This window comes from Larus michahellis, chromosome 2 (assembly GCF_964199755.1).
Source record: "Larus michahellis chromosome 2, bLarMic1.1, whole genome shotgun sequence".
Taxonomy (NCBI): Eukaryota; Metazoa; Chordata; class Aves; order Charadriiformes; family Laridae; genus Larus; species Larus michahellis.
This window is the reverse complement of record NC_133897.1, coordinates 43,713,195-43,729,049: the sequence shown is the minus strand read 5'-3', so window position 1 is coordinate 43,729,049 and position 15,855 is coordinate 43,713,195. Positions and strand designations below refer to the sequence as shown.

General features: G+C 44.1%; 1 protein-coding gene across 5 annotated transcripts in view; it reads right to left on the bottom strand.

Moving 5' to 3' along the window:
- LRRC3B (leucine rich repeat containing 3B) overlaps positions 1 to 12,542 on the bottom strand; it is a 46,376-nt gene extending 33,834 nt beyond the window's left edge. For 4 of the 5 annotated variants that reach the window (XM_074575070.1, XM_074575069.1, XM_074575071.1 and 1 more), the window contains exon 1: positions 12,344 to 12,542. The gene's annotated coding sequence lies outside the window, so the exon portion shown is untranslated. Of the gene's footprint in view, positions 1 to 11,751; positions 11,771 to 12,343 lie in introns of those variants that run through there. The other variant, XM_074575072.1, reaches the window with a different exon arrangement.
- Positions 12,543 to 15,855: the final 3,313 nt, after the last annotated feature.

Here is a 15,855-nt window from a genome sequence, read left to right as displayed (position 1 = left end):
ACAGTAGGGTTGCAGCAGAAATTTTACCATACTTGCAGGGGGAGCAGGCGATTTATGGGCACAATTATAAATTCTGCAAGTCCTTTCCAAAGGACTGTCCTTGAACGACCGAAGCAAGATCCCAATCTCCTCGAACTAACTACATAACAGGGCTCAGCAGGAATGAAATCCATTGTATGACTGTCATTTCTATCATTTTGAGCAGAATCTTGTTTTAGTACCCTGTCAGATGACAAGGGCAGATACGAATTCAATAGATAATACTGAGGGCCCAGAAATAGTTATTTCAAGTACTTTTATATTGCAAGTGAGGAACAATACCTCATTTCCCATTTGGACATATGCTGTGTTCAAATCAGAATGAATAACATCCATTCTTAAGGTGTTTTCATTATGATTTTGCATAAGTCTATCACCAACTGAGACAGCATGCACATTATGGACGTAAATCTACAATGGCTTACAGCCACCTTAATCAAAGCAACTTCAGCGAGCTCAGATTTATGCAGGTTTACCTCAAGTCTTTAAATGTGAGTGATTCTCAATCTAAAAAAAACCCACCAAAACCCACAATACTGATGTTTCCGAAACAAATAGCAACCTAAGCACGAATGGGAATACGTCTGTACAACCCCGGTCTCAGATCTGAACCTATGCATATTCCCGTGGCTCCTTCTCCTTGGAAGAATCCACCTCCATCCCCAGCAGACCCATCCGTCAGCTCTGGCAGGGGTATGGGAGGGCCAGCTCCAGGCACCTGCACTGAAAGTCTTTTGCTGCCCTGCTCCATGTAATCCTTACCCACATGAGGTGTTAAGTTGGTGCATGGCAAGAGTTCTCCCTAGCTAAAACCTCTAAAGAAGGGGAAAACATAACTTTCAAAAAGCAGCAGCAATGACAATGGAAGAGACATAGCAAGATAAAAAGAAAACAGTAAAAAGTTTAGGGACTGTAAACATTCTCATTAGTATCCAAATATTTGCAAAGAAAATAACGCAGAGTTTACTTTTTATTAACTTGCCACACTGCTATGCTATAATAAAACATTTCTCCACTCTTGATTGGGAAAGGCAGAGGTGCTGCTCTTGTTTAAGCCTTTTGAAGACTTTTCTAATCTATCACTTGAGAACACCTTACCTCCTTATTCAGAATGACCAATTTCCCTTGAGGAAGGAAAGACCTATCCACCTCCCATTTCAGACCTCCTAAGCTGACTCACATCTTCTAAAACTCTTTTTCTTTGTTGTGCTAACATCTCTAATGGACTTTGTTCTTTAAACATCACTTTGGTTCAGCGAAAAATTAGAACAAGGTCTTAAAAGTCCTGGGGAAGGAAGAAAAATAAAAAGGAAATGGCTGGCAAGTTAGAGATTTTAACCCCACACTGCAAAATGCCACATGGAACTCCCCCGTCGCTGAGAACACTGAAATCTCACCTACCCACCTTCCCCTCAACCATGCTGCCCACTAAGGGCAAAGAATTGAGCACTTTTTCTCAGTAAGGTTTTGGAGAAGACCTCCTGAAGTCCTGAATCACAGCCTTGAAGGTCTTATGCAAACCATGGCAATTAAAAACATCCTCGACTTACACTGATGATGTTCACATTAAAAACTCGAATGGTGGTATTTCAGAGTGCAGTAAGCATAACTAGGTTTGGCAGCAGCAGGTACTGAAATGCTGTCATCATTCTTCTTACACTCTGGACCAGCCACCCATTCTGTAAAGAAACTCCTCTTTTGTAGAAAAGTCCAGCTCTTGAACGGACTTTTAAGACGACGACTTCTGAGGGAAGCCCATTACGGCTGATAGCTGTGAGCTCTTCATGCAGATGCCTAGAGACAGAGCTGCTGCCTTAAGATGCTTCCCTGGATGGATTAGGAGCTCCATCACTCACCATTTGTACCAGTGTCCATGTCTCAGCCCTGATAAATTCCCATGTCCTCTGCACACTCAAAATGCCTGGTTTCTCTGGGCCAGGGAAAATGTCTCCATCAGGGCTGGCAAGAAAGTAACCGTAGGCTTAGCAGAGAGATGCTTTAGCGTTAGCTGGATGTTTTATCTTTTACCTCCCACCAGAGGTACAAATCTTACAGGAAACATTTCTGCATGTCCTGACCTTTCTGCCCTTCATCTCTTCAGATGAGTCTTCTTAGACAGGTATTTTATCTGGTACATCCCGGCCAGCTCTTTATAGACAGCACTTCCCTCTCATGCCGCCCCCAAGTCCAAACTGAGGAACACCGACCCCATCACATCCGATGAAGTAGCACTGACAGAGGCTGGCGTTTTTGTTTGGTTTGTTTGGGGTTTTGGTGGTAGTGGTGGGGTTTTTTTCTGGATGGGCAAGGAAATGAAGTTCCCCCTTCAAATGAACCCAGGGTCAAATCCCTAATGAAAAATCCAAGGCCTTCACCAGCAAGGGGAACTACAACACAGCGTAAGGATGCAAGGTGAACTTTACAATGTCCCACCGAGTCCCTGAAGAAAAGAGGTGTTCCCCAAAGCTGACATGGTCATAGGTGCACCCTGTCCTTGCGGCAATAATGCTTACAAGGAGCCTGCAAATACCATCTCCCTTCTACAACACCGACATCGAGACGCCAGCACTGCCGCTGCTGTAGGGCAGCAGGGCACCTGACTTTCAGCCCCGTGTTTTCTTTGCTTGTTATCACCGTCGTTGAATAGCAATATTCTCCTTATCGCATCTGAGGAATACAGTGTTCCTCTCTAATCTGAAAAAGTACGGGCAGGTTTCAAAAAGTTTACACAGATGGGCACTTTTTTCCCCCATTCTGGCATGAAAATGCTGAAAAGATAATATAATTATGCTGGTTTTATACTGAATTTGTTTTGGAAGTGATGACACAGAGCACTTGCCTTTAATTTCCTTATTCCAGGTCCATTCTTTATTTAGTAAGAACTATAAAAATTCTTTTGAAGAAGTAATATATTCAAGACAAATAAAATTCAAGTGCAAAATATTTTGAGAGGCAGCTTAGGTACAATTGTTAAGTTGTCAAATAAAATCATCTAGTCCAAGTTATACTGGAGAATGGACAAAGTTAATATCTCAGACCGAAAGGGAGCTGTTTCCAGGAGCAACCCTTCTCCCCAGGATGCAGCTAGGTAACTCCAAGAAGAGCTGGGTGAGAACAGTGATCCTGAGCACAGCATCAATGTCAGCAAGAAGTCCACCACTCACCAATCTCCATTTTTCACTACCATGAACTTTGCACCTATAGGGTCAGCCTACCTCTACTCAAATCTACTGACCGCAACATTAAATTCAACAGTCTTTTTAACCCCTTGCCTTAAATATTTTTAGAAGGTAATAATATTCTTTAAAAAAAAAATAAATTGAGGAAACTATGGATGCACAGGAAATGGAGAAGACTACTTGGAGGAGCCGAGTGGATGGAAGAAGACACGTGGTCACAGAATCAGCCCCTCGCTCCCCACTGCTCCGCATTAACGAAGCACTACTCTGCGAGCCTGAGAGTCTTTCAGTCTCCCTTTGCAGAAGCCCAAGTGATTACTCTGGATTCAAAGCTGCACTCCACAGCTTCTAGAACCAATTTAAAACTAGCGGGTTTAGCCCACAGGATTAAAATTGCTTCATAAAAACAAGAGACAAGACACAGTAACTCCAGTCAACAAGACTCCTTTTGCGGAGCCCACAGAAAGCCAGAGCTTAGCTGCTCTGCAACTCCACAGCAAGAGGAAAATGAAGGACCTCCGCAACCTGCAGCGTCCTCATTCACCTCATGTTTTTCCAATGATTTCCCAGCTAACTCGAACATCCATAAACTTTTTAAAGCAATTTACTTATCATCAAAGCATTGCTTTCCAAGTCATGCGTGCCACAGTAAAAAAAATACTAAGATGACAGTGCATGGAGCTGACACTGCATGGAGAGAGTTTCTCTCAGGGAAGGCTAGGCTCTTCTTTGGAGAAGGGACAGAGTCCATAAAAGTACATTTGTGGTATGGTCACACAGTCACACACAAATTGGAATGGTATTTTTATACAAATTAATCCTGAAATTAATGCAAAACATATTTTATCGGATCTTATCTGCAGTCTGATTTCATATCAAGAAATATCCCCAGCATAACAGCTTTTTGTATGTTAAAAATAAATACACATTTGCAAGCTGAAATCAGTGGCAAAGGTGTAATAGCAAATATCCCTGTGGCGAGCTTGCAAGACAGAGCCATTCTCCGACAACAAAGCCTGAATGCGAGAGGGTACATCAATTATTGCTGCACAAACCAGATCAAAAGAACAGCACACAGCTGATGCGTTCATAGTTGTTCATGCAGCATGACAATGAGAAGGGCTGAGATGATATTAGACAATACAACAGCACGCATTCAATTTTTAACAGATTCATGCAAATATCTCTTCCCCCCGCCCCCCGCTCACAACCAAGGGAAGCTGCAATGCTACTGACACTGCACAGTTGACTGTTGTTGTTCAATGTGTTAAAAAAAATCTGGTATAATTAAGGAACTGCTTGGCCTCTGTCCATTTTGTTCCACACTGCTGCCTCACACTTGTTTAAAGAACTGAGAAAATTTGTTGAAAATGTGGCAGATAGTGGGAAAAAAACACGTTAAGCTTGACTGGTTCAAATTGGGCAGCATTTGTACAGATGGAGCACCTGCCGTGACTGGCAAGAAGAACAGTCATGTCGCTTTGCAAGAAAAGTTCTTGGATCGAAAGTTATTGAAATACCATTTGTATCCATCAGGAATTTTTTCTGAGCCAAAGATTTAGGTTTCTTACATGTCTAAATCCTGTCATCTCCTACTCTAGCAAAATAAGTATTTATGCATGAGAGCTGCCAATAAGCATACCATGTAATTGATGAAAACGATGAGCAGAATACATACACAATGTCTTCTGTCAAAGGGCAAAAACCGTGAAAGATTCTGGAAACAGAGAACGACCAATACATTTTCTTAACAGAAATCATTAACCCTTCAATGACAACAGTCATTGCTTGCTTAAAACCAAGAATGGGATCAGAAATCTGGTCTGCAGGGACACGACATCTCAGCTTTGCAGGCTCAATACGTACTTAAAGGGAAAGAATTGCCCATTTACCGCATGCTGTCATCCCTGTGCTGCTTTTAAGTCAAAGCTGAAAAGCTCTTATTCTACTTGAATTGGTGTGCTTCAGTGACGCACAGTGTGTGAGAAGTGACAACTGAAGCTCTGAGAAATACTGTGATCTGATGTTTTGGAAGTTGTTTCACTCTAAATTTGAAAATCCTAGAAAACAACAATTTCCCATTCATATCCCGTTTTATAACGTGATGGGGACCATTTCTTGGAAACAGTTTGGAATCTCTCAGCTTTAAAAAGGAGGAGATATCCTTGCAGCAGCAGAGTGAAGATCGATACTCTTATCTACAGAGCAGGACCAGGCACACCCAGAGACCAGCAAAACTCAAACATGAGTACTTAAAAGCAGTTCTCCTCTGATACATGCCTTCCCTTTCAGTGCTTGCGCAGATTGGGACCAACACTATGGATGAACAGCAATACTCTATTATAAAATTTGTTAAAAATAGACTGTTCAAAAGTCACCAATTCTCATCTCAATGACTCAAGTGTCAACAAAGCTGAAAACAAGGGCAAAAAGGACGTTTAGAAACACTGTCTGACTATTGGAAGGTTGCAGTGGCAATTGTACTCTGTTAACTTCATTTCAGGAGAAAAGAACTAAGGGTCATTCTCTCTTTTGACACTAATAACAATAAATTATGTTTAATAATACACAGGAATCAAGATAAATTTTAAAGACCGTTTCCAGCAAATCTAGGAAAAAAAACCCAAACAACACACACACACACACAAAAACAAAACAAAACAAAAAAAAAAAACAACAAAAAACCCCCCCCTAGCCACACTTGCTATAAAGACTGGCCCCTGGATTTACTGATTCCCAGTCTTGTGAACAGCCTCCTGCCTTTGAGTATCTTCTCTCTTCTGAAACCCCTAGACTTGCACATATTGATTAAAGATTTTTGTTCTTGGCAAATACCATTTTTGCCTAGATGGAGGAAAGTATAACAGAACATCACCATTTCAAAATAAAACTTCAGACTAAAAAAAGCATTACAGCATCTGTGTTTAGAAATATATGAAAAGGTTTTTTGGTGTGTTTTGGGTTCTTTTGAAGTTAAGAGTGTATTGAAAACAATACACAAGTACTGCTACGCGAAGAATTAAAAAATAAAAATAATTTAAATGGAGGTCTAAATAGATTGCACCAATTTTCATTTCCCAACACAAAATAAAAATACATAAACCAGTCAAAAATTAAAACACCGGTAGCTTAGACTTATTTTGGTTTCAATATTCATAAGCTGAAGTTTCATCGGTAAGATATATAATCGCCATTGCTTGCTTAACCACATATGACCTAGCAAGCAACTTCATATAAAATTTTTGTTGTAGTTTCTCTTCTAAGAGGAAGAAGTACTTGCCTCTGCTCTTAAAGGAGGAGGAGTACCTGCATGAACTGAACACTGTACACCCAGGGCTTTTGTTTCTTTTTAATTATAATGCTTTTACAATAGCAAACAGCATAGATTCATTTGAATGTCCAAAGGCTTCACCCCTTTGCTGCAAATTATTCACACGCACATAAAAATATGTACTTTGTAAGTACTACAAAAGTACTTTGCATGAAGCAAATTCTGCCAAAGACATACACGTTTGTAATCTAGCTGAGGGAAACAACCCTCACATGCTCTTCACGTGTCCCACTAACTCCCAGTACAAGCATATTAAATAGTCAGTCATTCACGCACTCTAATGAAGTGATGAATACTCATGATCTTTACATACCAAATATTTTTAGTTAGTACAGTAGCAAAAGTATGTGACCCAGTTTTGGTAAACTGCAAAAAAACATTCCCTCTAAAATCAATGCTATTATTTGTTGGAGGGAGAGGTAACTTTCACTGCGCCTTTGACAGAAAAGAAAATGACAACGCCATTAAAACTAACAGCAGCCACAACGCATACATCCTAAGACAGCCTGTCACTAAGGCATGCCACCTTTAAAAACACACACCCTCTTAACTGAGGTTGTGCATCCAAACGATGAAGCAGGAACATGAAGGGACCCAACCCCTCCAGACCACCCACCCTGCGTCCGACTTCCACAGTTTCAGTAAAATACAGGTTGTTATGTAAGCACTGCGATATACAGATTTATACAGATAATATTTTCCAATTGAAAACTCCACGGAAATTTTAAATCCATCCCCTGCCCCATTGGATCCCTCCCTGTCCACCTTCTACTTTCTTTATGCATTGCTTCCCTTTCCCAACTTTCTTTTTATTCTGTTTGTCTCTCCTTTTACTGTCACTTTATAAGCCGACTTTTCATTTATTGTTCCTTGAATAATTAAATAGTCTCCATTTGCTTTCCTGCTTCCAAGCCAGAGTAGCATCCCATTTACGTGCTATCACTCACTTCTATCACCTTTCACTTTCTCTTGTTATCATATCTTTATAGTATTATTTGCCAGGCAGGGATCAACTTTTTTCTTCTTCTCAAAGGGTAAATTAGCACCTTTATGAAATGGATATTAATTTAGGACAAAATTCATTTAAAACACTAGCTAGTGGAACTGACCCTGAAACGTGGAGGTAAACCTTAATCAAGCATATCAAGATCTGTAGCGCTAATTTTCAGCTCTGTTTAAGTAAAAATTCCAATTATCCAGTTCAATGTATCTCTGAAAAGGCCTTTTACCAGACCCGTTTACTCGAGAGGGATTTTTATCTCCTTTCTATCTGTGGAGTTGAGACACAAAAAGCCAAGTTCAATCCCTCCGCAAGGCTTCTAGTCCCACTGAAATCAACCAAAACATCTCTTCTGAAGTCCCCCAGCAAGCCCATGGCACAGCAGGGAGCCGAGCCAGAGGGCTACGGTGCAACCCCACTGACCCCTCCATCAACCCCTCCATCCTTTGGGAGGTCAAACCACCCAGTTCAGCCGCTACCTTTCTCCTTGCTGTCTCTTACTTTTCCCCTGTTTCGAGGGCATCTGGCCGCCTTCATCCGTTTCCACTTCTCTCTCTTTTTTCATCCCTGTACAGGTTCACACTTGTATGGGGAAAGAGAAAACCCATTCCAGTTCAGCTACCACTGCCTTTTCCTTGCTGATGGAAAGCAGGACTCGGGAGCTGCGCCGATCTTTACAGTAAAAGGCTTTTCCCATATCCAGTATTGAAGTCAGTGCAGAAAGAAGCTATTTTTTTTTTCAAAAATGTGTTTGGTGAAGGTGCTCAATAGAGCATTTGAATATCCGTGGGGGAGAGGAATAAAAATTACTTTCTTGTTCAGTAGCAGTAAGCTTTGTGCTTTTTCTTCAAAGTTCAAACTAAGTCTCCCTGTAAAATGAGGCAGCGCCAGCTACAAATGCTGGTTAGTCTACAGGGGTAAGCAATGCAAGTGGGTTTGGCACTTGCTCATCTAAACCATGAGCTCCGATGAAGCGGTGAGTAGAACTGGCACCACATCATGCTGCTGCTTCTCTGGGATGCACCCGGGTGTCCGCTGTACACCCAGACCAGCAAACTGCACCAGAACAAGGGAAGCACAGAAACTACAGTATGAAAAGTGCTAGATTAAAACTAGAAGCAGAGATTTAAATTCACCAGAAGACAACAACTCTAAATTTGATGCTACTTCACTCGTAGCACGTTGGATTTAAGAGCAGAAGGCACACCCTGCTCATGCATGTATTTACGGACTGTAATCCATTTCAAAATACTTATTGAATGTGCTTAGAAATTCTTATATCCTTATTGCTTGTAGTGTCTGTAGACATATTGACATTTGATTCATGCCAGCACGGAGGTCTTCTACCACATCTGCACTTTCTGGAGGTTACTTTTAGAAAATAAAATAATATTTAAAAAGGCTTGGCCAAACAAGCCAAGGTAAATGCTACACATTCCATGAACTCAAATAATTTACTCTTGGCTCAAAATACCATCATTTTAAAATAAGGTTCTATTTAGCATTATTATAAGTTCTTGAATTTCATAGCTGCATAAGAGTTCTCTCACTATTTACTAGCACATTTTACTGGATGAAGCAAAACAATAAGATTATTTTGCTAGCCACAGAACATTAATTTAATCTGCATTCTCAAGTGAGGACTGATCCAAAGACCACGCATGCAGATGACAAGGACAGTAGTTACATATAAATCCTAGAAGTGACTGCAGATGTAATATTCTACGCTGAGAAAAGGTACCTTCCTTACTCCATCTTCTAATGAACTGAAATTGGAACAACAAATATTTCTATGCGTTTTCCTGCTTGCTTATTCATTTCATTAAAAAGCTTAAAATCTTCCTGCCAATGAGCCACATATCTCGTGTGTTACTCTCATAAATATTCCTAGTGAAGCGACAGGAAATATCCTTAAAAGCAAAATTCAGAAGTGCCTTATTATTAAACTGAAGATCTAAATGCGGTTTTGTAATAAAGCAATACATTTCCTCTGGGTTTAGACACCCAGGTCTGCACTTATGGGTAAGGCTGAATTTTATAAATTTCAGTTCTACTGCTTGGAGGTTATTTCTTGAGTTGAGGGATTATGTGTTTGCTCTGAAGTTACTCTAACGCGGCTTCAGTGTGAGCAGAAAAAGATTCCTGCCTCCCAAAAGATTTGAAATATGGACCCCGTAAAGCGCACGGCAGAGACAAATAACAAATGTATCCTTAAAAGTCTTGCTATTATGTTTTTCTGTGGCAAAGCTGTCATAGACTTTACTAGCACAGTGCTGGATCCAGAGCACAAACGTATATCCCTATTAAACGACGCTCCTTTTTCGATTAATCTCTCATTTGTGGCAAAACACGTCAATTCTTGACAATTGCAGATACAGTCCTCTTTCTCATTCACTCAGACCCCGATCTCCAAGACACTAAACAGCTTCAACTCACCCTAAAGCAATGGGAAACTACAATCACCCAGAGGAGCTCATCTTAGTTGGACTCAAGTTGGCGCGAATTTTACAGCGGACCTTGGGAAAAGCAAGATCAGGGCTCAGGGACCCAACCAGCAACAGCTGAATAAATGTAGGAGATCTGGACTTAACCCTAATTTCTTCTCCCCTCAAAGTCAAAGACTTTGTGCCAACAGCAGCATCCCCACATAGTGCCATATGCTGGAACTCTCTGAAAATGGGCCCAATCCTGCTATCTTGAGTTGTCAGAATACTACCTGTAGGAGTAATCCCACAGAAACCCATGGTAACTTGTGCAAGTAAAGGCTGCACAATCTGCTAAGCAATCGCACTGTTATAATTAATTCCAAGCAATTTTAATATTTAAACTAGAAAATTAAGACTCTGAACCTAGCAAAGGTTTGCAAATTAGTTCACTCTACAGCTTAAATACTTTCTTTCCCTCTAAATCAAACTAGAAGCCTATGGTGTGCCTGTCCTTTTTAATTAGATTATTAAGAATAATATAATCGGGTAAGCCATATGAACACTGTGGTGCTCTACATCAAAGCCTTCAAAGTACTGCTTTCAGTGGGGCGTGACACACACCTTGCAATTTAAATGGACAAATTATTAGACAGATTACCACAAGAAGAAATTGTTGCCAGTTATTTTTCAGCACTCAGAAAAGGCTACCCTAGTCAGAGCTTTCGGCTCTAAAAGTACTCATTTTCCTTTCCTTGCCAAATCTGTAACATTTTCTCATGGTTATTATTTTTTTTTTTTTAAATTACAACCATCTCAAAAGCATTAGCTTATTTTGTCATTTTCATATATAGGTAAATACCTCTGTGCTCACTTCTGTGAAAGGAGCAGTAAATGCTGTTTGCCCGCTTTTCATTCTGACTCCCTAAGTAGTTAATTTATTCACGCTTCCCAAGTTATTTGTCTGTTTTATTCTGTAACCACACCATTTCTGCTGTCTAGGGACACTCGGAAAGACCGGCTGATAAGCTGCAGCCTGAATCACTTTGCGATTTTCTAACAGATACTCCCAAAACCTTCTTAATTTCTGAAGGCAGAAGCCAAGAAGGAAAGAAAAATTCCCGCTGGCGCATCCGAGACATTTTCCAAATTTTTGGGAGAGGGGAATTCTGAACGTGTCAATTGCCAGAAAGGCGAGAGAAGAGCCCGCCGCTTCCACACACACACGCACACCCCTCCCCCGAGTATCTGGTACCCGCTTACTGCGAGCCATCACATTCCCCCGCGGGCTCGAAGGTGGCGGCCGTGCCCTGCTCGGGTCGCCGGGCCACCGCCGGGCCCCCCGCCGCCGCGGGATCCCCCCGCCTAGGCAGCGCTCGCCCAGCTCGCACCGGGGGGCTGCACCTGCCGCTCGGGGAGCCCGGGCAGCCCCCGCTTACGGTCCCGGTCGGTGCCCCGGCGCGCAGCGGGGGCGGCCCGGGGCGGTGCGGCTCACCTGGGCGCCGCAGGCACCGCCGCTGCCCCCGCAGCCCGCCCGCCGCCCGCTGCCATTTGTTGCTGGCTTTCAGCGGGACCTGCCCTCTCCCTCCCCATCGCAGCCGCCGCCGCCTGCTCCGTAGCAACTGGTCCTGGTCGGTCTCAAAAGTGGAAAAACCCCACGGCGACACATACGGCGTCTCCTTCCCCCCGCTCCCCGCCTCCGCCGCCTACCCCCGTTCCCCGCCAGCCCCGCGCCCCGCTCCGCGCCCCGGCCGCCGCCTGCATGCTGATCAGCGCGACCTCCGGCAGCCCGCCCCGCACACGGCCGGGGAGAGCCGCGACCAGCCGCCTCGGAAACCCAGACACATGGGGGTGCTCATTTCTTTTCCCTCCCTCTTTTTTGATGCTGCTCCGGTACGGGATGGGGCGGCGGGGGGAGGCGCGGGGCTCAAATCCCTCGCTGGCTCCCAAGCCGGGGGGTGGCAGCCCCCTCCCAGCAGCCTCCGCCCCTCCATGCCCTCCCCACCACCCCCCGCTGCCTCGGCGGAGCCCCGACCCCGTCGCCCCCCCTCCCAGCACTCACGGGTCGCCGAGGGCTCGCCAACACGGGCCGGGGGAGGGAGTATCTCCCGATCAGTGCTGGGCAAGGTGGCAGGGCACGGCGGTAGCCCTTCGGCAGCGCTGCTCGCCTCCCTCCCTCCCCGTCGAGTTTCCCCCCAGCGATACCGCCCCCTCCCCACCCAAGCGCGGCCGCCGGGCCCCGCAACTCACACGGCGGAGCGGCGCCCTCCCGCAAAAACTTCGCGGCGTCTCGGTTCGGCGGGGCTCGGCTCGGGCCCCCCCCACTCCCCTACCCCGCGCCCCAGCAGCGCAACAGGCAGCGCAGCCTCACCTGGCGCCGGGCCGCCGCGCCATGGGAGCGACGGGCGGAGCCTGCCGGCGGCGCGGCCGGGGCCGGGGCGGCGGGGGCCCGGGCGCAGCCACACCGCCCGCTCGCCCGCCAGCCCTGCTGCCTCCGCCGAGCGGCTCTGCCTGCCGCGCCGCCGCTCCCTTCCTGCCCCTGCGCTGCGGCTGCAGGCAGGGAGGCAGGCAGGGAGGGAGGGAGGAAGGGAGGAGAGAGCGGGGCGGGGAGGGGAGGGAAGGAGGAGACTCCCCTCTCGCTCCCACAGCACCGCGGGGAGCTGCTCCCCCCACCCACCCCGGAGGGGTGATGCTGCCCGTCCCTCCCCGGGACTGGTTTTGGGTCTCCCCCCCTGGCCCTAGGGGCAGAGGGAGAGCCCTACCACCCCCCACCCCCACCCCTGGGAGGGGTGATGCTGCCCGTCCCTCCCCGGGACTGGTTTTGGGTCTCCCCCCCTGGCCCTAGGGGCAGAGGGAGAGCCCTGCCACCCCCCACCCCCACCCCTGGGAGGGGTGATGCTGCCCGTCCCTCCCCGGGACTGGTTTTGGGTCTCCCCCCCACCCCCGCCCCGGCTGTAGGGTCGCCTGCCGGCAGCACCGCCGGACCACGGAGCGCGGGCTGAGGGTGCCGTTCGTCTCTCTCCCCAGTGCCTTCCAGGTTCCCCAGCAAAACATGAGTAAGGTTAATTGTTTTGCCAGTCTGAATGACAAGCTGTTATTGCCAGCAGATAGTACTTGATTTGGCAAACTTGCTGCTGCACAGTTTCTGCTACAATAGGTGAACTTGCTCTGCAGCCAATCTAACCAACCCTTTGAACTGGTCTTGCGTGGAACCCTGCTTTGGGTTTACCGTGGTTCTTGCCAGGGTGACTTTCTTCTCTGAGAGACGCTTCCGTGAAATGCACTGTGTTGCGGCAGTTGCATGGACTGTCAAAATACAGGCATGAAGGAATATCACCGGCTGGTTGCCTGTCTCACTCAAACATGCATTCTCTCCTGTGCCCTTTTCTGCTCTGGCTCTGCAAAGTAAACTTTCTGTTTGCCTTGTGCAGCAAAGGATTCTGTTGCCTGTCTCCAGTTGAGAGCACCCGGGTAGAAGGCGTTTAGAAAGATTCATCGTTGCTTGGTAGCTGGTTTGCTTTAAGGTGAAAGCTGCCTAAGATGCTACATGGAACAGAAAATGAATTGGTTTGGGTTTCCTCAGGGCTTTTTTTTGCCTCTAACTATACAAAACTGTGTTCTCCGTATAGGCCATTGTTAAAAAAAAACTGCTGGGTCAGAAGGACCACTGCTATGGCCACAGATAGGTGATCTTTGGGGGGGAGGGGGGAAAGAAGGAAAAACATGCAATTAATACACTGCTAAATGCCATTTGCCATCATTAAACCTCAGTCCTGGAAGTCTTTACCCAAGTAAATACTTACCTCCCTGAGTAATCTGTCTGGATCAATTAGCAAGATATGATATATATATATATACCAGGCCTTTGAATTATATCAAAACTTGCTTTTTTGCTCCTAAGAATATTTGCAAATTGGCTCATGAACACTTTTATGTATGCCTGTCATTTTACGTTCTTATTAGTATAAGAGGAAATAGCAAATATGAAGAAACTTGATAAAAATCACTTTCATCAGTTCCTTACACATCCTCACAGTGCCTGACTCAACCCAGGTTTGAAGACTGAATCAGTTAAAAAATAAAAACCTTAGTACATGAGCATGCATTCCTGTTTACAATGTGTTGGATCGTGTCACACAGTCAGTGACCAGAAGAAGCCATGGCTGGACTGCCAGCCCTGCATTATTTGCAACGGGAAATGATTTTTAGACTTTGTGACTTTTATTCCTTTAACTGAAACTGGCTCAGATTCGGTTTAAGGCAGTAGAAAAATAGTCATCATTGCTGAGAACCCAAAATCTAATTTGCAGGAGCCATTTCTTCAAATTCAGCTTGTGTTTATATTTTCACTGTTCAGTATACAGGCATCTGACAATGGGGTACAGCACCCAGGATGGATGCACTTTGTTGCTCATACTCACAACACTAATATTCCTATGACAAGCATTGCAAACCTCCTTGGAGTGACTTGCTGCTGTTAAATATTTTTTTAATGAGAAAGAAGATTAGCAGATCTGCTTTTCATTTGGCTCAACAGTAAAAATAATAATAATTTTTAAAAAATTTATTTGATTAGGTAAAAATGGATGTCTCCCATGCAGTAATTTCCTTGTAAAATTGAACCTGTAGTTGTACTTTGTGGAATGACCCATTTGCATAGTTAAATATCAAATATAAGGGAAGACTGATCTTAGCTTGCATAACATAACTCTCCGCATTTCCGTGATCTTATTCATCCTATTGATTTAAGTGTGATTGTGTTTAGGAAAAAAGGACCTCACAAAAGATAGAAATACTTATTTATGTTTCTGAAATTGCAGCTTATAAAAAGTTTTTTGACCAGCTGCACATGAGTAGCTGGTTTACAGGTTTGTATTCAAAGACTCACTCCTGAGAACAGCTAAGCATTTATAACTTCAGTTGAAATTAATGGGTGTTTAGTATATCTTTGAAAAAGAGAAGAAAGTAATTTTTCTGGGGAAAATTACTGTGAAGGGATGCACAGCTACTTGCTGTTAAAAATGTCACAGATTCTTAAGAACTGAAATACAGCTGATGTCATGCCCTCCCTCAGCTGGCTGTGCGTGCAGTAGAAAGAATATGTTATTATTCTAGGTGGAAGAAACTTCTTAGCTCCATGAACAAACCCACTAGCAGATTTGCTTATTAGCTTGTTGGCATCACATGTCCATTTTCCATGATAAGTAGAAGTGAAAGGATTAGTCCTGTGTTAGGAAGGAGGGTAAGTTTAAAGGATAAGGAGAAGGTCATTTGGCTGCTCTCAGATAAGAAAGGAACTGCTAATACTTACTGACTTCTACACATAGTTATGAAAATTAGGGAGCATAAAATAATAGGTGATACCATATGGTTCTTAGGTTTACCTCATAAAATAATTTCGATAAGTGTTTATAAATATTTAAGGGAACAGTACTACCAGCCATTACACAAATTATTTTTTCTAGTGCAAAAAGAACACTACATAATTCAGCAAGACTGTTTTTGAGTAGGAGTTATTCATACAAGTAAGACTTTACAGGATTGGATCCTTAAAAATTTATAAAACACTAACAAAATATTTCAATGGCTAAATTGAAGAATCATCCAGTGCCATCTATTCCTTTAAGCTTCCCAGATATTCATAACTTTGTACAAAAAACAGCAAAGAATACCGCTTCTTCCAGTGCCAAGATAAATTGAGTGACCTTCTCCTTATCCATTAACTAATATTCCTTTTACTAGAGGATTAATTCTTTTCATAGCCAACAATGGTGTGAAATCCATATTCTAGATGTAAATACGTTAAAGAACTAAATCTCACAACGGTCTTACCTTCAGCGGCACGTGCTTAGGAGTTTAGAGGGAATATTTCTCCTGTTCATG